This window comes from Pseudophryne corroboree, chromosome 4 (genome assembly GCF_028390025.1).
Source record: "Pseudophryne corroboree isolate aPseCor3 chromosome 4, aPseCor3.hap2, whole genome shotgun sequence".
NCBI classification, from domain to species: Eukaryota; Metazoa; Chordata; class Amphibia; order Anura; family Myobatrachidae; genus Pseudophryne; species Pseudophryne corroboree.
The window spans coordinates 480,370,605-480,393,939 of record NC_086447.1 but is presented as its reverse complement, the minus strand read 5'-3'; the positions used below and the strand labels follow the sequence as shown (position 1 = coordinate 480,393,939).

Here is a 23,335-nt window from a genome sequence, read left to right as displayed (position 1 = left end):
GCCCGCTTGCCCTTATAGGGACGAAAGGACTGAGCCTGAAAAGACGGTGTCTTTTTCTGCTGAGAGGTGACCTGGGGTAAAAAGGTGGATTTCCCAGCCGTTGCCGTGGCCACCAGGTCCGATAGACCGACCCCAAATAACTCCTCCCCTTTATACGGCAATACTTCCATATGCCGTTTGGAATCCGCATCACCTGACCACTGTCGCGTCCATAACCCTCTTCTGGCAGAAATGGACAGCGCACTTACTCTTGATGCCAGAGTGCAAATATCCCTCTGTGCATCTCGCATATATAGAAATGCATCCTTTAAATGCTCTATAGTCAATAATATACTGTCCCTGTCCAGGGTATCATTATTTTCAGTCAGGGAATCCGACCAAGCCACCCCAGCACTGCACATCCAGGCTGAGGCGATTGCTGGTCGCAGTATAATACCAGTATGTGTGTATATACTTTTTAGGATATTTTCCAGCTTCCTATCAGCTGGTTCCTTGAGGGCGGCCGTATCAGGAGACGGTAACGCCACTTGTTTTGATAAGCGTGTGAGCGCCTTATCTACCCTAGGGGGTGTTTCCCAACGCGCCCTAACCTCTGGCGGGAAAGGGTATAATGCCAATAATTTTTTAGAAATTAGCAGTTTTTTATCGGGGGAAACCCACGCTTCATCACACACCTCATTTAATTCATCTGATTCAGGAAAAACTACGGGTAGTTTTTTCACACCCCACATAATACCCTTTTTTGTGGTACTTGTAGTATCAGAAATGTTCAAAACCTCCTTCATTGCCGTGATCATGTAACGTGTGGCCCTACTGGAAAATACGTTTGTTTCCTCACCGTCGACACTGGAGTCAGTGTCCGTGTCTGGGTCTGTGTCGACCTGAGGTAACGGGCGCTTTAGAGCCCCTGACGGTGTTTGAGACGCCTGTACAGGTAATAACTGATTTGCCGGCTGTCTCATGTCGTCAACAGTCTTTTGTAAAGTGCTGACACTCTCACGTAATTCCTTCCATAAGACCATCCAGTCAGGTGTCGACTCCCTAGGGGGTGACATTACTATTACAGGCAATTGCTCCGCCTCCATACCATTTTCCTCCTCATACATGTCGACACAACGTACCGACACACAGCACACACACAGGGAATGCTCTGATAGAGGACAGGACCCCACTAGCCCTTTGGGGAGACAGAGGGAGAGTTTGCCAGCACACACCAGAGCGCTATATATATACAGGGATAACCTTATATAAGTGTTTTTCCCTTATATAGCTGCTGTATAGATTTATCTGCCAATTAGTGCCCCCCCCCTCTCTTGTTTTACCCTGTTTCTGTAGTGCAGGACTGCAGGGGAGAGTCAGGGAGCTTCCCTCCAACGGAGCTGTGAGGAAAAATGGCGCCAGTGTGCTGAGGAGATAGGCTCCGCCCCCTTCTCGGCGGCCTTTCTCCCGCTTTTTTAAGGAAAAATTGGCAGGGGTTAAATGCATCCATATAGCCCAGGAGCTATATGTGATGTATTTTTTTGCCATATAAGGTGTTTTTATTGCGTCTCAGGGCGCCCCCCCCAGCGCCCTGCACCCTCAGTGACCGGAGTGTGAAGTGTGCTGAGAGCAATGGCGCACAGCTGCGGTGCTGTGCGCTACCTTATAGAAGACAGGACGTCTTCTGCCGCCGATTTTCCGGACCTCTTCAGTCTTCTGGCTCTGTAAGGGGGCCGGCGGCGCGGCTCTGGGACCCATCCATGGCTGGGCCTGTGATCGTCCCTCTGGAGCTAATGTCCAGTAGCCTAAGAAGCCCAATCCACTCTGCACGCAGGTGAGTTCGCTTCTTCTCCCCTTAGTCCCTCGGTGCAGTGAACCTGTTGCCAGCAGGATTCACTGAAAATAAAAAACCTATACTTAAACTTTTTACTAAGCAGCTCAGGAGAGCCACCTAGTGAGCACCCTTCTCGTTCGGGCACAAAAATCTAACTGAGGCTTGGAGGAGGGTCATAGGGGGAGGAGCCAGTGCACACCAGGTAGTCCTAAAGCTTTTACTTTTGTGCCCAGTCTCCTGCGGAGCCGCTATTCCCCATGGTCCTTTCGGAGTCCCCAGCATCCACTAGGACGTCAGAGAAATACTGGCTGCTTTATTTTTACACTGCAATTTAGATTGCAGATTGAACACACCCCACCCAAATCTAACTCTCTCTGCCCATGTTATATCTGCCTCCCCTGCAGTGCACATGGTTTTGCCCAACTGCTAAAAAATTTCCTGCTGCGATCAACTTGGAATTACCCCCATTGGGCCTAATTCAGACCTGATCGTAGCAGCAAATTTGTTAGCAGATGGGCAAAACCATGTGCACTGCAGGGGGCAGATATAACATGTGCAGAGAGAGTTAGATTTGGGTGGGGTGTGTTCAATCTGCAATCTAAATTGCAGTGTAAAAATAAAGCAGCCAGTATTTACCCTGCACAGAAACAAAAATAACTCACCCAAATCGAACTCTCTCTGCATTCGCACCACAGTTGAATTTCCCCCATAGAGCGCAACTTTTTTATTTGTGTTTGCATCTCCGCTGTCACTGAAGCATAAAGCAGACTTACCAGGTTGGTAAAGGCTGTCTCATTGTTTGCAAGAACTCTGGATTGCCCCCTCTAGGTATCGTTTCATGCAGCTGGCTCCCTGCCCCAAATTCCCATCCCTTTTTCCTCTGCCTCTGAGCTCCATTATTGTTTATGTGCAGGGTAAATACTGGCTGCTTTATTTTTATACTGCAATTTAGATTTCAGTTTGAACACACCCCACCCAAATCTATCTCTCTCTGCACGTTATATCTGCCCCCCCCCCCCCCCCCCCCCCCCCGCAGTGCACATGGGTTTGCCCATCTGCTAACAAATTTGCTGCTACGATCAGGTCTGAATTAGGCCCATTGTCTATCCGGATAAGGGTGTGTTGTCTTGCCTAATAGAGCATGGTATAGGCAGATCATGGCATGGCTTCGGTGACATGGAACAGGAGGGTCTCCTATGAGACACCTTATTACCTACGTCCTACAGGATTTTTCCTACCACTCACAACAGTGCTCTTTATGGCATATGACCGTTGGCGTTTCTATAATGCATCCGGAGTCCCACATCGTAGCTTCACTTGTGGTAAAAAATCACCAGCAAAATGGCCGCTGTGCATGCGCAGTAGAGGTTTAGTCTTCGGAACATAGTGGGCGCCATGTGCCCAACCGGAGTCTGCACTTTGGCCCCCTCCTCTGTCAAAACGCCGCTGCATATGACTGTCAAAATTCTGACACATTTTGGTAAGTTCTGTAACACTCCTTCTTACCAACTCCTCTCGCAGCCTAACCCTAACCAACTCCTCCCACAGCCTAACCCTAACCTCTCCCTCTCGCAGACTAACCTTAACCTGATAAAATAAGGAAGGACTCACATTTTTTAAAATGCCCCTCCCTTTTTTTTTTTATACCTGCTCCTCCACATCTGCTTTTTCTTTTTTTTTCCTTTTCTTCTACTTCTGTCTTTGAGGCTTGGTCCAGGCTGGTTGGTTGTGTAGGCTCCTACGTCTAACTCCTCTGTATCTCTGTCTCTCTCAAGGATGAGAGGGGATGGCGTTGTGATGTCATCACATCTCATTCTCCACCTATGTACCTGATAAAGAGCAGTAGGGGAGCCAGGGACAGCCAGGTGTACCGGCTGAGTTTTCATTAATCAGGGCGGGTACACGGCACAACATGTAGGTAGAATCATCATGGGCTGGGGCTACAGTTGTGTTGCCCCCGGGGCATGTCACCCTGTATGAAATAACTGGTCACACTGCCCTCACTCCAGCCCCTATATGATTCACTGGAGAGGAAAAAATGGTTGGTGGTTACACTTATGCAGAGCTAAATATGAAAATCAAACATCTGACACTGAAGAGTTAGAGGACATACTGTGACATTACTGACAAAAGATAGATACAAGGACATTAAAACATATTTATATACTGTATGCATACAAATTTTTGAAATATATATATATTTTAATGGTAGGTTTAAGCTTGCATAACTTAACTGCTATAAATTAAAGCTTTTTCATCTAATGCAACATTTTCTTGCTGAATATTTGTTATAATACAGCTGGAATACATGAAAGACCTTTTGTACAACTACAGTAATCTAAATAACAAGCTAAATTGTGCTTACTACTAAGCAAAGTGTCCGTATTGTTTAAACTACTCCCATGGTGGTATAATGTACACTCTAAACATTTTATTTACACTTTTATGGTGAAGTCATTCTGGTTACCAGTTTTTCCAATCCATGACTAACTTTTCAGTCATACATTGTTGTTTAACAGATTATAAAGTTTGGTTTTCGGAGATGAGTACGGCATGTACTAATTGGTGTCAGTTTTCATTGATGAATGCAGAGTACAGCATGGATTACTGGTTTTTCTTGTTCTCATGACACAGTAATCACATAATGTACACAAAATAAATGTATGCCTTAATTATATAATAGAACTAATGATGGAAGTCTTTGGTACTTCTGTCTCATAGTGCAGTAAAAATACAGTACATAATATTCTAAAGTGAAGAGCACGTTTTCCTAATGTGCAGGAAATAGAATTAAACATTAATCACTCATAGTAAAACTGATAGGGTGCAATATGTAATGCCGTAGTTACAATTTACCTGACACTGGTCAATGCTAAGTTTGTAGACCAGTGTTTCTCAACCATGGTCCTCAAGGCACCCTAACAGTCCAGGATTTAGTGATACACTAACAGTCCAGGCTTTAGTGATATTCATGCTCGAGCAAACCAAAATTGGTTAAATCAAAATAACTGAGATACTAAGTCACCTGTGCACAAGTAAGGATAGCCTTAAAACCTGGACTGTTAGTGTGCTTTGAGGACCATGATTGAGAACCCCGGTTCTAGATTTTTATTTAAGAATTTAGTCACATATATGATCCCATATGTGTTCCCTCCACCCTATGCAGATAAAGTGCTTACTTTGGAACTCCTAGCCTGTAGAACGGTCACTGCTAGAGCTAACATGTGTACCAACAACTTTAAAGATATGGAAGTGCAGGGCAGAATTGGAAGAGTTGCTGTAGGGAAGTGTGAGACCAGCATCTCATTGAACAGGTCCTGCATCCATTCAGGGAGGTATTGCCTTCACACCACAACTATTAGTTTGACAATTGGAGATTACAGTCCTACCAAGTATGCATCACAGGGAAGGGTTAGGGTTAGGCTGTGGGGGAGGATGGTTAGGTTTTGGATGCAGGGAGGTTGAGTTAGGGTTAGTCACCACCATAGAGGCTTAGGGTAAGTCTGTGGGAGAGGAATGTTAGGGGGATAAGGGGAGAGGGATAGCATACTTACATACTAGGTGTCAGGATGCTGCTGTCGGTATTCTTACTGCCAGCATACCAAGCACCATAATCCCAATACCTTCACAGTGAAACCAATTAATTCAATGTCTTATGCAGAGTACACACTTGGCCGACTTTTTTAAATTTGCTTGCCCAGTTGTGATGTTACTGTCGGAGGTTCCTGCGGCCGCTTAACGGTCAATGTATTAACCGTACACACAGACAGATGGCATTGGCTGTGCTGCAGGTCCGATGCAATATGTCTGTGAATCACGTTGTTCACAGATATATCATCCATACACATGGACAGATGCACTGTGTAATATGTCATTCACCGTCTGAACCAGTGGCGTAACTGTGGGAGGCAATGGAGTCATCTGCCGCCAGGCTCCTGCTCTGAAGGGTCACCTCTCCTCCCATTCTGTGACACCATTGAATTATGTTAATTGATAGCTGCCGCTATCTCTTCAGTGGCCGACTTCCTCACTGGTCCCTGCACCTTACAAATCAACCCCTTTTTTTTAGACTGTAGATACACATTTTACAAATGTCATACCCAGAATTAGAAACAACAACCTATTACACTGGAAGCAGACACCTTACTGATGAAGCTATGTGCTCATGTATAGAAAATATGAGAATTCTAACTATATGAAGTTACTTCTCTGACAATTACACGTAACTTCATATAGTTAGAATTCTCATGCTTCCTGTTCAGGAGGAAATAGCTCCATCAGTAAAGTGTCTGCTGTCCGTGTAACAGGTCATGACACACACACACACACACACACACACACACACACACACACACACACACACACACACACACACACACTTATCTAAATATAGGGGGGAGGGGGGCAATATTTATCTTGCCTCCGGGCAACTGGAATGAATTTACGCCACTGGTCTGATCAAATGACATATCTCATAGTGTGTAATCAGAATTAATCCCCACCATCGCATCTTAACCTAGGGAGGTACTGCTTCACCCAACCAAGAACTACTATGCAAATGTGATCATTTTAACTTGATGTAAAAAGTTCTATCTACTTAGGATCATGCTATGCTAAGCCAGTAGCACTACTATAGTGGAGCTTTCTAGAATATGTTTTCAGTTTCTAGAATGTATATCTTTAATTAATATGGAAAGTGATTAGTTGTGCTTAAAAGTGCACTATGCATTATGGTTAGGTACAGACTGTATTGTCCTCACAACCTGACCTGATGCAGTCTGATGGTCAAGTTTTGACAAGCCCATATTAGCTCTACAAATTGTCTAACTTAGACCTGCCCTGGGAATACAATACAATCAGTCTGCCTTCTAAACGGGAGAGAAAATAAACTTATGTGGTCTAAATACAGAGAAACACTTCCACAAAGACACCTTTGACAGGTCAAATTGGTAATCAGCTGAAATAGTTTGACAGGTAACATCAAAAAGTCAGTGTGTCTGGGACAATGTGTGACGTCTGAGACAAGTATATGCCTGTAACAGGTTTCTCGCATTCGTGCAATAAAGTGATTATGTAGTGATCACAAATTTTCAGTGTTTCTACTTTATTGCTCAGACCGAAAATATTTCTTTAAAGTGGCCATGTAAATGGTAAATGTGCCTGATTATTAGTACAGTAATGTCATTATGTCAGTCTTCAAACTTCAAAAAATCAGCTGAGTATTGAAAGATTAAAAGATCGACTACAGAAACACTGGTATAAATACAAGAGCCGGTACAAACATATTTATCACACTATCACATTTTCTTAAATTAACAAATTAACCGGAAATATTATTTAATTAATCATATATCAAAAAAAAAACTTTATGACAGTGGGCCTAATTCAGATGTGGTTGGAGGTGCTATCGCACTAATATGATCAGGGGTTAAAGTGGGGGGAATGGGGTGGAACTGAGTTCCAGCACCTGTAATGGTAGGGGGAACTAGTTCCACCTCCTCCATGGCCCTGCACAGTAATTCCATCAGAAATGCCTGCTTCGCCACCCACATTAATAGATGATGCAGGCGGCGTTTGTGTCACTGACGAGCTGCAGCCACCTCCCCTGTCCTTAAGTCCATGGTCCTCCTTCACCTGCGGCCCGACCCACCTGGTATTCCCACATGCTGTGTCTGTTGGACAGTGTTTATCCCCTCCTCAGGTCCTAGGGGCTTCATTTTCTGGCACTGTGTATGCTTTGTCATGCTGTTAACGCCGCTGAAGTGAAGAAGAGCCATGATAAGGGGCAGGATCTGTGCATGCTTAAGACAAGATGAGAGGGCACAGGTGGTGAGCTGCAGGAGTGACAGAGGCAGAGATGTGTATAAGAGTCACTACTGTGAGTATTATGTGTATAAGGGGCACTACTACTATGGGCATTATGTGTGTAAGTGGCAGTACTGCGGGCATTATGTGCATATGTGGCACAACTACTGCGGGTATTATGTGTATAAGCAGCACAAGTACTGTGGGAATTATGTGTAAGGGGCACTACTGTGGGCATTGTGTATAAGGGGCACTACTGTGTGGCATAATGTGTATAAGGGGAACCGCTGTGTAGCGTAACGTGAAAAAGAGGCACTACTGAGTGATGTAACATAAATAGGGGCACTACTGAGTGATGTAACATGAATAAGGGGCATCACTATGTGGTGTAATATGAATCAGGGGCACTACGTGCAGTGTAATGTGAATATAATCATGCTACTGGGTGGTATAATTTAAATTGGGGTACTATTATGTGACCTCACCCCTTCCTTGTGAGACCATTGTCTCTTTATAAGTATGGGAGGTAGGGCATACATTTATAGTTTGCAGGGGGGGGGGGGGGGGGGAATCCTAGCACTGGCCCTGGCTATGCCTAATGGGAGTGTGGTGGAGGAAATGAGTTCCACCACCTCTCCAGGACCACTTTAAGCCCTGAATATGATAATGCAGCAGCAGGCATCTGATATAAGTATATGCCTTCAGCATGCAGCAGTGATCCGTGCTGTGACCTAACACAGCTGAAATACTACTTAAAGCATTTTAATCGTGCGCCCATTATCACTGTAAACATACTCCTATTGCATTAAGCAACATTTTAACTGTGTCAGAATCCTGGCACTGGCTTTTTTTTCCTGTCTACACAGTTACTGTTGACATAGTGACTGTAGACTTATCATATATATTCCTGCTCCAGGCCACTGGTAAAAGTACCTCTTTACTTTTGCAGAACTACTATTTTAGGAAAGTGGCCAAATGCTATTGCCCACAACATCAAACAGAGTTTTATTCACTGGCATAGTGCCTTAGTTCCCAGTACCCAGTAAGCGCAGGCTGCAGCAACTCTTTTGAAACCTCTGGCCTACACCTCCGATCACCTTAAAATAACGTATTGAAACCATTTGCATTCACTTTTAAAATTGCATGATAAAGCACAGAGGTATCCCCAAAACATTGCTGCTAACTTTGACTATGCTTTAATAAACACGTTGGTGTTTTTTTTTTTATTATCTTTTATTGAAGCATTATATGCATACAACATACAGTATCCAAGAAAATACATTTATGCAATCCTAATGTCATAGGACAAAGCAAGTAGAACATAAGATCGAAATTAAGATGGAATTTGAGTGTTACAATTAATTTCTTAATGACCAATAAGTATATTTCAGGCAATAGTGAATTTCTATGGATAGCGTGGATATGTAACTCCCCCACATGATAAAAAAATTCTCCAATTTAGAGTCCCTATCTAAAGTTACTTCAATCCAATCCATACGGAACAAATGATAGAGTTTGGACTTTAATAATGACAATGACTGAGAAGATGGTGATATCCGTTAATGCAGAATTGTTTTATTGGCTGCTGCACTACCCGCTAAGAGCAAGTGTCTACCCCACTTGCTGGTCCTCAAATTAGTTGGAACGAGGTCAAGTATAGCCCACTCTGCCATGAAGGGGATATAGGGGGTCTTTCCGAGTTGATCGCTCGCTAGCAGTTTTTTGCAGCCGTGCAAACGCATAGTCGCCGCCCACGGGGGAGTGTATTTTCACTTTGCAGGAGTGCGAACGCCTGTGCAGCAGAGCGCCTGCAAACACATTTTGTGCAAAACAAGACCAGCCCTGTAGTTGCTTATCCTGTGCGATGATTGCTGCGACGAGTGACACGGTAATGACGTCAGATACCCGCCCAGCAAACGCCCGACCACGCCTGCGTTTTTCCAAACTGTCCCAGAAAACGGTCAGTGGACACCCAGACAGTAGAAACGCCCTCTTCCTGTCAGTCTCCTTGCGATCGGCTGTGCGTATGGAATCGTCGCTAGAACCAGTGCAAAACCACAAAGGACTTTGTATCCGTACGACGCGCGTGCGCATTGCGGTGCATACGCATGCGCAGATTAGCCATTTTTTTCACTGATCGCTACGCAGCGAACAACGGTAGCTAGCAATCAACTCGGAATGACCCCCATAGTTTAGCAAGGAAGTCTCAACATACTGTAACTTTTGACCTGAAACCAGAACCTCCTAATCAGTGGACAGGAGCAAAAACAGTGGTACTGGTCCACGTAATCCCCACACAAAATGAATGCGAGGAAGAACACCTCATTAAAAATCTTCTATACGAAGACAAATATACTCTATGGAAAATATTTATAAACATTTCCCTGTAAATAGATAATGAAAGACTTTGAGGGACGTAAGAAGATTTTTAACCGCATATGCAGGACACTTCAATAACCTGTGCTAATCCACTTGAGGAGGACGGGTGATCCAAAATGTCCCTAAAACACTGATAATAAAAGGAAATGGCTTTCTTAAGTGTCGACAGATCAGACGAAAGGGTGCAGTATCTATTGTATTCTGCCAATCTCGAACCACCGAATTCATATAATGCTTTGCCTGCAGAAACGTCAGGGTAGCCCGACAGAGTACCTTACTTCTCTACAGCTTCAGAGAATGTCAATACACAATGTGTATTTCTATTCACCAAGGAGCCCAGATTAGTAATGCCTACCACCCGCCATATTGTGAACGGATATGATGCCAAACCATTGTGGAAATCAGGGTTCCCTATAAAAGGCAAAAACAAGGGTTTGTGGGAATTCAATCCAGCTTTGTGTATAACAATATGACATATTTTCCTTGAATTCCATAGCAAGGGATTATCTCTAACATGTGGTGAAACCTCCTGATCGTGGAGATGCAGTAAAGAAATTGAGTTACCCGCTTCCAGGAAACCCCTCTCAAGAGAAATATTTGCGTAATTGTCATTGTTGTAATTGTTATACTGTATGTTCTTCTATTAATTATACAGGAAGGAGCAATATTATTCAGATGTTTCAGTTCAGTACTTCAGGCGTACGTATCAGCTGCTTGGTAAATACTGTCTATCACTACAGAGAAGGCATCTCAGCATGGTGCATGGTTGTTTGGAGTAACACGCACTACAATGGAGTTTGTTTATCAAGAAGAATAAAGAGAAAGAAATATTAAACTAAAAGAGTGTGTTTTTGCACAATTTATTTTGAGGAGTCTATAACTGAAATGCTATTTTTTAATCTAAAAAACTGAAATATAATAATACATTTATAATAACATATAAATGACAGTAAGTATATACAAATATTATACATCTACATACATTTACCAAAGTAAAAGTTTATATACCTGTAATACATTCTCTTTCTCTTCCCATGTCTGACTTGGGCTGTCTGAGTCAAGATCTCCAATGCAGAATTGGCCACAAAATACCTCATGGAAATTACTTCAGACAGAGTCCTAATTCTTGCAGGAGTGGAGAATGAAGTGACTCTGCTTACAATAGCCAGTAATGTAAAACAATGCTGTATACCCAACTGGCTATGGTGAATGATGCAGCCGTGAATGCAGAACTGAACAATGCTGCCTAGTACACAATTGTGGAAGGGTACAGATTACGCAGACCCGGTTCCCTTTAGGGGGCCAGGAGTGCGAGGGAGGCATAATCACGCCCCCTTTGATGCCGCAATCATGCTCACATGCTTTATATACTGAAGAGTAGTTGCACCCCCTCTAGTGGCCAGACACCCACAAGCACCCCAACCTCCAAGAAGTCTCTGAGGCCTTGCACAGCGGCAGACATAGAAAAGTGTCAAATGTTAGGAACAGATGTTAGGAAGGAGACATTAATGCACACACATAAAGGAAAAGCAGCAGCACTAATGGAAAGACAGAAGTGTAGAGATGCACTGTACACTTATAAAATTGGAAAAAGACAAAAAAAAAAAGACAGAAGACATACACAGGGGGGTAAAGACATAGATAATGGATAAGTTGAACCAATATGGTGTGGATGGAGGTGTCATTTGTGGAGAATTCATGGAATAAGCCAATCAGAGGGGGTCTCTGAGCATTTCTATCTCTACTGGGCTGGGTCTATTATTTTGCAGCCCCAGCACAACTCAAAGAAAGCAACTAACATAACATTTGTGTCCAGACTGTGTCATGCACAGAAATAGGGGTGGCCAATAGAGGAAGTGGGGGAGGATGCACAGTTCTCTTGTGATACGTTCCCTGGCTGTGACCCAATACAAGGGACCGAGAGACAGAAGCACCCTGGGCCCACTACTATTGTAACTAGAATAAATTGAGAACACCAGGGCCTCCTGTTGTCCTAGACAGAAATCTTACCAGCAACTTGCTGCTCGAAGGTGATTTATTTGTGCAAATTAGAAACAAATGTGAATAATGAAAAAAAGATTAACCTAACAGTTGTTTTATGAATTGTACATATCTGTAACATTAGCCCCACATGTAACTTTGAAATATAGAAACTAGTGTTAGTTGCACACATGAAAATATATGATGATCCACCTGCCCGGTCCGAGCTTGTAGGCTAACAGTGAGAGTACCCATACTGACATATATATTCCAGTATTTTTACATTGAGCTAATTTACCAGGATTTTTTTCATGTTGCCTCAATCTCTACAATGGGGGTGAGTGAGGAGCTCTTTAGAATCTGCTTTGTACCGCTCAGCAGTACTGGAATTCTGTTCAGTGCTTTCCAAGAGGAGAGGATAATCATACACCCATTCATCCAGCTCTGTGAGCCTAAGGGGTCTATTCATCAAGCAGTGAAATGTGCGGAGAAGTGAGTGAAGGGTTACCTCTTCTGTCTTTGTACATATTACTTTTTATATGATCAGTTTCCTTATAATAATTACAGTGTTAAAGTGAATATTTCTATTTCCCTAGTGAAGGGTTAAAACATGCTTTATGAACTCTTATGTGTTTGCAATGGATGCTGCTGCCCTGTGTTAGATGCCTTTGTCTCTCATACAGATACCAGGCTTGTGTGGGTCTGGCATCCAAGGTCAGCTCTCTACTAGATGAAACCTGCTTTTTCTACTTCTGTGTGTTACTAAAAGATCCTTTGTTAAGTTTCGCCTGATGCAACATATATAACATCTGCCTGGCAACTGCTATATCCAATTATGTTATGTCAAGTATTAACCACCCCTACGTACCCCACCCAGGAACCTACCCCTAAGCCAATGAGCCCTTTTACACTTGTCAGTTCCACCCATATGCATTGTCTTATATACTCTTGTTAACTTTATAATAAACAGTGTGAATTTTAACTGCTTGTGTGTGCATGTACCTTGTGGTTAAAAGTTTACACTCCAGACGTCTGTAAGGCCATCACATCGAGGGTTAAAGAAAATAAGGTCAAATCCTTTCAGCTGGGGGTTATGTCCGGGATTCAGTGATCGTCCCCGAATAATAAAGATAGAAGATTTATTGTCTGTCTTTGCTATGCGGGATTGCGGTCATACACTGAAGCTGAATCCGTGTCAGTGTTCCGGGAACACGTGACAAGGTAATATTTAAGTCCGGGACTTAATATTACGAAGTTTTTAAAACAGGTATCAGGGATACCATAGAATCTTTAATGTCTGGGACTTAAAGATACGTCTGAGAAGGGACCAGGGGTCCGAGCGCACTTCTCCAAAGACGTTAGTATCTGGGATACTTAAAAATAGACCTGGGAGTCTATACGTAACGTAGAGAATACCCCGATTTGATCGCCTATATATTTTTGTATGTTTGTAGTGAGATAAGTTCTTATATTTGGTCCAGACGGCTGGTAAGTTTTCGTCTGCCAGATATCTTTACTCAAACACTTTTCTTGCTTCCTGTCTAAAACGCTGTATTTTTTCTGACATCTTGTACGAAGGTAAGCGTACCCGTCAAAAGATTTCATGTTCTCATTATACAGATAATATTGTGATATTGTCAACGACTAATTAACTGGTGTTAGCTAATGCATGCATAGAAAGTTTTTGTAAATTGCATTTTTTTTGTTGTGAAATTTCATAGAAAGTCTTTTTGTTGTGAAATTGCATAGAAGGTTTTTTTTGTAAACTGCATTTTTGTTGTGATATTGCATAGACAGTTGTTGTGGGTTGTTGTGGAAATTGCGTAGAAAGCTGGTGTAGATTGCATTTTTACTATGGGAGGGACCTATGTATAAGTAGAGTGTCGTATATTTTAGATAATTTTCTTTTAAAAAGTTGTACTGTTGATTTATATTACTGTCTGACAATGGGCTCTAGTCAGAGTAAAAAAAAACTGCATATCCCCCGCCCCTCCCTGGTGAGACATGCAGGATGTATGTTGCCCGTAACTCTACCTCAGAGTATTATTTAGTTAACCCATGGGTGGATAATTTAGCGGGATGGACAGAGAAAGCAGGACGGGACCCATTCCTACGGGAAGGCAGTAATTACCTTTTCTATATGGAGATTTAAGAAAAAATGTCAGTTTCCAATAGCACAGAAGCGAAGCTGCAGAGGAATTGTAAGTCTTTGAAATCCCTCTCGCCCCCCCCCCCCCCTTTTGCATTCCAATGTATCCTGCGCTCAGAGACACAAATCTCTTGGCAGCAGTAACCCTTTCACACTAAATGGGATCGCTTCCAACTTCACTGCTGGAGGGTGCGTCCACTAGCTCTATCCCTAACGCATCAATAACCCAGAGTTTAGATAATAGTAAAACACTGTCCCAAGCCCACTATTACCCTCGATGGCTGTATATCTTATTTACGCAAAACTTGCAAAGGACGCAGCTATACACATATGAAGGAAGTTTTTTTTTTTTTGCCTGTGTTTTTTTGCCTGTCGCTGTAGCTTGTAAAAAGAAACCTGCGCCCACTCATAACTATCAGAGCTCCAGACGCTTTGACAGACAGAACCAACCCCGCAGTCAGGGAACATTCCAAAGACCCCGCGCACTGACGGGGCCCGGAGGAGGGTATCCCAGCCTTTATTCAACTCTCCCGTCATAGTGAGATTCACCTCTGCTGCCACTTATTATAAATGGAAGTAAAATTCCCTTTTTAGTGGACAGCGGTGCAGCAGCCAGTGTTTTGTGTTCTGACTTATGCAATACCCCCTCTCACCAGAAAAGATAGAAGGTCTCCGCCCCATGATACAGCAATTCTTACAACAGGGTATTCTCAGACATGGTGTATCACCATACTGTACTCCTGTGAACCCTGTTGCCAAAGCTGATGGTAGTTTGGGATTTGTACAGGATCTCAGAGCGATCAATCAGTTAATTGTCCCAGTTGCACCAATTGTTCCAGATGTAAACTCACTCATTTCTGCAATCCCTGCAGATGCTGTGTTCTTCTCTGAAATTGATTTGAAGAATGCCTTTTTTTTCAGCATATCTGTAGATTCACAGACACAATTACTTTTTGCCTTTTCTTTTGAGGGTAAACAACTTACCTGGTGCAGATTATTGACGCACCTGTTGTCTCCAGGCCACATTGAGGCCCTGGCAACCTCACCATGGTTCAGTCCTGCTACAGTATGCAGATGATCTGCTGCTCTGTGGTAAAACTGAGGAGGCCTGCCGGGAGGATGGTGTTTCATTACTAAACTGGCTTTGTGAATGTGGACACAAGGTGTCCAAAATAAAAATGCAATGGTGTAAAAAGCATGTTGATTACTTAGGTTTTGTGCTCACTCAGGGAGAGAGAAAAGTCAGTCCACAATGCATACAGTCTGTATTGGGCCTGGTCACCCCAACTACCCAGAAGGAACTACTGTCCTTCCTGGGTATGGTAAATTACTGCAGACAGTGGATATCTGATTGCTCTTATTGTGATAACATTTTGAGACAAGCCACACTGAAGGACAAACCTAAAACTGTACAATGGTCACAAGAAATGTTAACTGCATATGAAAGTTTAAAATGTATGTTGATGAAAAGTCCGGCACTTGGCCTCCCCAGTTATGTACTACCTTTCCATCTATATGCAAGGGACAATTGTAAAACCATGGTGGGGGTGCTCACACAGTTTCATGGAGGGAAGTTGCGCCCCGTGGCATTTTTTTTTCCAAAGTCATGCCAGTGTCTGTACAAGGTATGCCTGCCTGCCTCAGGGCTTTGGCAGCCTGTGCAATGGTTGCAGAAATGGCCACTACCCTCACTTTAGGCCACATCACAGTACTCCACACCACACATGATGTCCTGGCAATACTTAAAGGCTTACACACAGCACATGTCAGCACAACGCCTTAGTGGATATGAAGTACTCCTTTTGAGTAACCCTACCCTTACCATTAAGTACACTGCTGGTTCTTCTGGCCCTGCACCCATTCTCAATGCCCTTTTAGGCTTGAAAGGTCCCGAGGATGAACCACCCGACCTACATGACTGTGCTGCTTCCATTGAAGCTGAAACTTCTCCCAGACTTGACATGTCTCCCGTTCCCATACCAGGCGCAGACATTGTTTTTGTTGACGGCTCCTGTAGTAGGCCCAATGACAATACATACCAGGCTGGCTATGCCATTGTCACCCTCCCTGATACTGTGTTGGAAACCCTACCAATACCTTATCAGTCCGCGCAAGCTGCAGAACTCATTGCACTCACTAGAGCATGTCCCTCCCTTGACAACGTCCATCTGCTCACTCAACTTCAAGCTGCTGCGACTAATACTGATCTCTCCGACTGGACTTACCCAATTCTGCAGAAAAAATCCTAAATCAGGATTAATCTGCAAAGAGGGGAAACCCTGTATACCCCAGTCCAGTGCCCCTTTGCTCGTTGCCCAGTGCCGTGGTGTTGGTCACCGTGGTGAAGCCACAACACTCCTCCTACTAACCAGTGATTTTTATGTTACTAATGCCAAATCACTTGTGGACCAGTATGTTAGCAGATGCATCACTTGCCTCAGGAACAACCCTAATAAAGCTAAACACCAGCATCTTGAATACCCCACAGAAAACTCTAGGTTACTCCCCATTTAAAATACTAATGGGCAGGCCTTTTCCCACACCCTGGGCTAAGAAACCACTAGTAATACAGGAAGGAGATCTAGAACTCATCAGAGAAGAGTATGTCAGGTCCCTGATAACAAAACTGAATGAAATTGAACATGAGGTTGTTTGTAAAAACCCTTTTGAATCCACAGGAACCTACACACCCCTTTAAAGTCGGAGACAGAGTCGTGGTGAAGGTGCTCCCCAGGAACAAGAGCCCAGGAGACTTCACCTATGGTCCAGAGACAGAGGTCGTAGCAGTTACCCGGACAGCAGTCCTGACAGAGGAAAGTCCTACCTGGACCCATGCATCCCGAGTAAAAAAAGGGTTCCTAGACCAGACCTAGAGAGGGAAGCAAGTGATTCCAGTGAGGTACGAACCGGGGCAGACAGCCCTGACCTCCCACCTAGCGAAGAAAGAAGAACAGAAGAAGATGAGGAACCTGTCCCCTATCTTTATCCTGGGGACTACCTTGATAGCCCTACTGGCCCTCACTCACCACACAATATGTGAGGTTGATATTACACAGACTAATGGGATCCCCACCTTGTGGTACAATTCCTCCAATACACACGTAGCCACATATATCCTTGACTATTTTATGTTCCCCAAAATTGCTGATGACAAATATTATATACAACAAAGGAGGAGATCAGGAATGTCTGAGACAGTATATATTTGTGTTACTGACGAATGGTACTATGACAATAGATATTATGGATCTAATTGTAATTCCTGGGAAGCTGTGGGGTGGAATACAGGAGTAGATTGGAAATATGGCCCATCGTTTGCAAAGAATAGATGGAGCAAATATGGAGTACCCCTACTTTCTAGACTATCCATTCATAAGATGGATGAAGGCCCAAATTCATACAGGTTTAGACTAAACATAGTGAACCCTAGCAGAAGCGACAATGAGACTTATGTACTTGGTATATGGTGGCAAGCAGGGTATTATAGTGCAAGGCAAATGTTTTATTTATGGGATATGTATAAAAACCCAAAATACCAGCCTAAAATTGCTCCCCAAAACAAACCTTTAAAGCCCCATATTGCCACTTTTAAAGATATGGTGGCTATTACTAACCCTACCTTTGAAGACACCCTAGCTATTGAAACTGGTTTCTCTGACATTAATTTTTGGTTGGAATGGATGAAGTATAGTGCTAACAAACACAATAAAAGCAACTGTTATGTCTGTGGCAAATCTAGGCCCCACCTAGGTACAGTGCCCCTTAATATACCCCTAGAACAAGAAAATTGTTTTTTTCAGCCTTTTTAATGACACCAAAACAAATGACAGTCAGTGCGAAATGTGGAAAAGGGAATATCCCATATTGTCAAAAAATCCCAACCCAGGAAGCACCATAACCATATATCCTGGAAACTATACCTGTTATACATCTAACATCACCCCAGGGAGAAATTTAAAAACCTTCCCACCAGGGTATTGTGCAAATAAAAGAACAACTGTTTTAGTCAACCAAACTAGATCATTAGGCGACATTTATTACATATGTGGGAAACTGTAAATAAAAACGTAGCCTGGATTAATTATATATATTATAATCAACAAAGATTTGTTAATGATACCAAAGATGCTCTTAAAGGTATAGCTGAACAGCTAGAAGCCACTTCCCAAATGACATTCCAAAATAGAATGGCCCTTGACATGATCCTAGCAGAAAAAGGCGGTACATGTGTTTACATTAGTAAGGTGGAAGGCTGTTGTACATATATTCCTGACAACACTGGTCCCAATGGTAAGGTTACTTTAGCCATAAACAAGTTAGAAACCTTATCCATGGAACTTAAGAAAAATTCAGGTATTGATAACCCATGGAGCCAATATTTTGGGTGGTTTGAAAATTGGAAACAGGCTCTTGTGCAAATAAGCATATTTAAACTCATAACTTTAATTCTTTTAGGCATTATAGTTTATTGTGTAATTCCCTGTGGAAAGAAACTTACCTCCAAAGGCATTGATAAGGCCCTGATGTATTATGACATAACCACCAGTCCTGTCACCTCCTCTGATAGTAAGGGACCCGACGATTATGTCCAATATCTCAAGAACTGGAGAAACAAGAAAGGAGCCTCACTCAAGAATCATGTCATATAATAATCATGATTCTAAGAGGGGATTGAAGGGTTACCTCTTCTGTCTTTGTACATATTACTTTTTATATGATCAGTTTCCTTATAATAATTACAGTGTTAAAGTGAATATTTCTATTTCCCTAGTGAAGGGTTAAAACATGCTTTATGAACTCTTATGTGTTTGCAATGGATGCTGCTGCCCTGTGTTAGATGCCTTTGTCTCTCATACAGATACCAGGCTTGTGTGGGTCTGGCATCCAAGGTCAGCTCTCTACTAGATGAAACCTGCTTTTTCTACTTCTGTGTGTTACTAAAAGATCCTTTGTTAAGTTTCGCCTGATGCAACATATATAACATCTGCCTGGCAACTGCTATATCCAATTATGTTATGTCAAGTATTAACCACCCCTACGTACCCCACCCAGGAACCTACCCCTAAGCCAATGAGCCCTTTTACACTTGTCAGTTCCACCCATATGCATTGTCTTATATACTCTTGTTAACTTTATAATAAACAGTGTGAATTTTAACTGCTTGTGTGTGCATGTACCTTGTGGTTAAAAGTTTACACTCCAGACGTCTGTAAGGCCATCACATCGAGGGTTAAAGAAAATAAGGTCAAATCCTTTCAGTGAGTCAGTGGAGAAGTTGCCCATGGCAACCAATCAGTGTTGAGGGAACATTTATGAAATGCATTCTATAAATTATACATAGCAGCTGATTGGTTGCCATGGGCAACTTCTCCACTGGTTCACTTCTCAACACTTTTCACTGCTTTATGAATAGACGCATTAATAGGCTCCCATGGGCCCAGCTTCAGAAGGGCCTTTCTCTTCGCTATATTGTGGGGGACTTCTTAATGAAGGTTGGTTACTCGTAAGTGAACACCGTATATATAGTCAGTCTCTAGAGATGTGATATAGACTTTAACAGGAATATTAGAAATGCGTGATTTAATAAGATTAGCCTCTGAGATTTGATTACAGCTCACCCTCTTCTACAACTTGTTTTTCAATATTGTTTCCACTGTCACAGCCTTTGGGGGAGATGTATCAAAGTGGGGAGAGAGCTAAAGTACCAACCAATCAGCTTCTATTATTTTACAGGCTGTGTTTGAAAAATTGACACTTTATCTCTCTCTAAGGGGGATATCCTATTAGGCCCGGTAAAACATTGGGTGCAAAAAAAGTATGTTTTTTGCAATTTTTCCCGATGTTTCACCAATATTTTTTTTTAGAGGCTATCCATATTGATTGCCTGTAAAAAAAAAATGCCCTTCTCCCGAAAACACACGGGTTCAGTGAAAACTGTGTGTTTTCGGTAGAAACAGCCGCGTTTTCGCACGGAAACGGGGCAGTTTCTGGGGATTTGGTTTCATGAGCGGGACAACCTGCAGTGTCCCATGCCCGCTGCAGCAGGCTGGGACTGCAGACATCCGGAAGCTTCAGGTAACCCCCGATAAGCCACCGCTCGTGCTGGCTTATCGGGGTAATAGGATGGCCCCCGGCGGGACAATTAGCCCCGGTAAATTACCGGGGCTAATTGGATATCCCCCTATGACTTGCTATATCTCCCCGTTGATATACTACTTTTTTGGTATAGAATGCTATTTTCTATTATAGTATTTCCTTAAGTTCTTTTATAGGCAACACTAAGCTATTATGGTTTAATAAATAACTTACATGTAAAATAGCTCTGAAAATCAGCGGTAACTGTGGTGCGTTAATGAATGACTAAACCCCAAAATTCATATTTGTATTTACTGTTCAATGCTAACAGGCATAAAACACTACATGTACTTTACGCTAAAAATTATGACTAACATCCTAGTCAAAGGGCAGAAGGTTCATTCTATGTAGCTGTAGTGTATTATGACTACGTTTACTGAATATGATTAAAAGTCAACTAATGTATTTAAATATGCTTTTATACCAATAATAACTCATAAGAATACACTTAACATACAGATCGAGCCACATTCATCCGGCCTGCGCCACGACTGTACGGGCACATGTGTCGTGCCTAGGTGCAGGTGCAACTTAGTACACCGATCCGCGCCTTTGTACACCGCCCGTGTATTCCTATGGGCGCACATCTTTTGTGATAGTTCAACCAAACTCTAACTACCTTAATTATACCTTTTAATACCCTCTATTACAGAGACAGCAAATTTCATCAGGACATATATAAATCAACAGATTAGATGCAAGCAACACAAGGATATTTCGTATCTGCTGCCAAAAAGACTAGCTGAAGACTATTTCTACCCAAATAAGATTTCATTTGCTGAACCATAGAGGAAGTGACTAATAGAAACATTGTATACATATCACTTTGATGTATATATGATTAGATGTGTAACTATCACACAGTAACAAAGCAACCATATTAAATCATTGTTCATATGAAAAACATAAAACTCGAACAAATAATAATAAAAAAAAAAATAGCTCTTGTTATCACCTTCGGCAACATGGGAAGTGCTTCTACATTGTGTACTCATTTGGATTTCAAATGTTTAACCAATTAGTGCTGTTGTTAAAAGTTTTAATTTTTACCATTTGTAGTTCTGTTAGCAATGAACCATTTCCCCTTCTTTGGAGTTTTGGCCAATGTGTTTTGGTTTAAAACAGTTGGTAGCTTCTTCAATGCTTCTCGAGACTGCCATCAAAGTGCAGTCTTGCATGAATCTATGATTTTGTGAACAGCCTTACAGATTACATGATACAACCCCCTTATAACAAACACTGGGGGTGATCGATGTATATATTTATAATTCTATAAAATTGTAGGTAGAAGCTGATTGGTTACTATGGGCAACTTTTCCACTGAGTGATACAATTTCCTGTGCTTTATGTATACCTGTCATTTATCCATAGTGGAGGCAGCCATTTTGCAGGAAGAATTAATATTAATTATAACATGGCCAATCAATTCATAAGCAGCCATGTATGACATTAGTAGGGCTGCCAATAGTCACTCATATCCCATAATCCCAATTGCAGCTTGTATCAGAAACTACCAGGTCCGCTACCTCCAACCAGGAAGTGTCATAGTGACATACAGGACTACAGGCAGGAGGTATGGCGTGGACAAGCAGCGACTCAGAATAATTTGTTAACTACACAGAGAAAAAGCCCAGTGAGACTGTTACGGTTTGCTCAGATGGCCATGTTGTTGAAGCCCTCACTCCAATTTAACAAGTTGAAGGCAGTTTTATGGTAACCATTTTGTCAGTCAGCGACACAGCTAAATTGGTAAACATGTTGAGCTTGGGTAAAGGTGAAAATACTGAAAAGGAAGGTGATAGCGGAGGATATCTGGACTTTTAGCCATTTTCTAGGCCTTTGAAATAACAGCTTACTGTCTATTGCCGAAATATACACTGCTCAAAAAAATAAAGGGAACACTTAAACAACACAATGTAACTCCAAGTCAATCACACTACTGTGAAATCAAACTGTCCACTTAGGAAGCAACACTGATTGACAATCAATTTCACATGCTGTTGTGCAAATGGAATAGACAACAGGTGGAAATTATAGGCAATTAGCAAGACACTCCCAATAAAGGAGTTGTTCTGCAGGTGGTGACCACAGACCACTTCTTAGCTCCTATGCTTTCTGGCTGATGTTTTGGTCACTTTTGAAAGCTGGCGGTGCTTTCACTCTAGTGGTAGCATGAGACGGAGTCTACAACCCACACAAGTGGCTCAGGTAGTGCAGCTCATCCAGGATGGCACATCAATGCGAACTGTGGCAAGAAGGTTTGCTGTGTCTGTCCGCGTAGTGTCCAGAGCATGGAGGCACTACCAGGAGACAGGCCAGTACATCAGGAGACGTGGAGGAGGCCGTAGGAGGGCAACAACCCAGCAGCAGGACCGCTACCTCCGCCTTTGTGCAACGAGGAACAGGAGGAGCACTGCCTGAGCCTTGCAAAATGACCTCCAGCAAGCCACAAATGTGCATGTGTCTACTCAAATGATCAGAAACAGACTCCATGAGGGTGGTATGAGGGCCCGACGTCCACAGGTGGGGGTTGTGCTTACAGCCCAACACCATGCAGGACGTTTGGCATTTGCCAGAGAACACCAAGATTGGCAAATTCGCCACTGGCGCCCTGTGCTATTCACAGATGAAAGCAGGTTCTCACTGAGCACATGTGACAGACGTGACAGAGTCTGGAAACGCCAAGGAGAATGTTCTGCTGCCTGCAACATCCTCCAGCATGACCGGTTTGGCAGTGGGTCAGTGATGGTGTGGGGTGGCATTTCTTTGGGGGGCCGCACAGCCCTCCATGTGCTCGCCAGAGGTAGCCTGACTGCCATTAGGTACCGAGATGAGATCCTCAGACCCCTTGGGAGACCATATGCTGGTGCAGTTGGCCCTGGGTTCCTCCTAATGCAAGACAATGCTAGACCTCATGTGGCTGGAGTGTGTCAGCAGTTCCTGCAAGACGAAGGCATTGATGCTATGGACTGGCCCGCTCGTTCCCCAGACCTGAATCCAATTGAGCACATCTGGGACATCATGTCTCGCTCCATCCACCACAGACTGTCCAGGAGTTGGCGGATGCTTTAGTC

The 23,335-nt window shown here is 42.9% G+C and overlaps 1 long non-coding RNA gene across 1 annotated transcript; it reads left to right on the top strand.

Moving 5' to 3' along the window:
* Positions 1-12,471: 12,471 nt before the first annotated feature.
* On the top strand, positions 12,472-19,283 carry LOC134909793 (uncharacterized). Its single transcript, XR_010176030.1, has 2 exons — positions 12,472-14,178; positions 16,805-19,283. It is a non-coding gene; the product is annotated as an uncharacterized LOC134909793 (long non-coding RNA).
* Positions 19,284-23,335: the final 4,052 nt, after the last annotated feature.